Source organism: Propithecus coquereli, unplaced genomic scaffold (genome assembly GCF_000956105.1).
Source record: "Propithecus coquereli isolate 6110/MARCELLA unplaced genomic scaffold, Pcoq_1.0 Scaffold105, whole genome shotgun sequence".
NCBI classification, from domain to species: Eukaryota; Metazoa; Chordata; class Mammalia; order Primates; family Indriidae; genus Propithecus; species Propithecus coquereli.
Genome location: NW_012134414.1, coordinates 840,701 through 841,149, shown reverse-complemented (window position 1 = coordinate 841,149; position 449 = coordinate 840,701).

The following is a 449-nucleotide window of genomic DNA, read 5'->3' as shown; positions in this document are numbered from 1 at the left end:
TCTGTCACTGGGGCTAGAGTGCCATGGCGTCAGCCTAGCTCACAGCAACTTCAAATCCCTGGGGTCAAGTGATCCTCCTGCCTTGGCCTCCCAGAGTGCTAGGATTATAGGTGTGAGCCACCCTGACTGCCTAACATATTCTTGGAAGGAAGACTCCAAGACCTAAAAATGTCAGATCTCTCTAAGTTTATCTGTTAATTTGATGTTGTTCCAATAAGAACACCAAATGAATTTTTTTTCCTTCTGGGAACTAAACAATTTGGTTAAAGTTCTTTTGTTTTTTGTTTTGTTTTTGAGACAGAGTCTGGCTCTGTTGCCCAGGCTAGGGTGCAGTGACATCAGCCTAGTTCACAGCAACCTCAAACTCCTGGGCTCAAGCAGTCCTCCTGCCTCAGCCTCCCAAGTAGCTGGGACTACAGGCATACGCCACCAAGCCCGGTTAATTTTTT